We start from the raw sequence: 486 nt of genomic DNA, 5'->3' as shown, positions 1-486 counted from the left end.
CAAGGAACGCTTATCAGAATCAAATCTGAGGTGCCTTTACTCAGTTCCGGTGACCTCCTGCCCAAGTCAAGTACTGCGCTCAGGTAAAAAGACAACTAATGACCCGTTTAACCACACTGCTACCCTTAAAGACCAAAAAGCTAATTTTTGTTTTCATGAATTATTACAAAAGCCCATTTTGACTTTGTGGCTGTGCTATTGGGTGGAAACCATTCCTGGGTGCAAAAAGGTGAAAAAGAGAGGAAGATGTCTGGCGTCATGAAGAGCATGGAACAGTCATCCTGATGGAGGTATTAGGAAACAGTGCACGCAGTGTTGGTCCATTTTCATAGCTCTCCCTGATGTGGTGCTGAAACCCTTTGGTTGGTCTTGATATGAATTATTAATATACACTGAAGTCAACCCATTTTACATTCAGCAGCTTATCCTACCAGTGCCAGTAAAATATATAACTACAGATGAAACTGACAGCTGAAATAAACAAAC

Source organism: Salvelinus alpinus, chromosome 35, assembly GCF_045679555.1.
Source record: "Salvelinus alpinus chromosome 35, SLU_Salpinus.1, whole genome shotgun sequence".
Classification (NCBI taxonomy): Eukaryota; Metazoa; Chordata; class Actinopteri; order Salmoniformes; family Salmonidae; genus Salvelinus; species Salvelinus alpinus.
Note: the sequence above shows the minus strand (reverse complement) of the source record.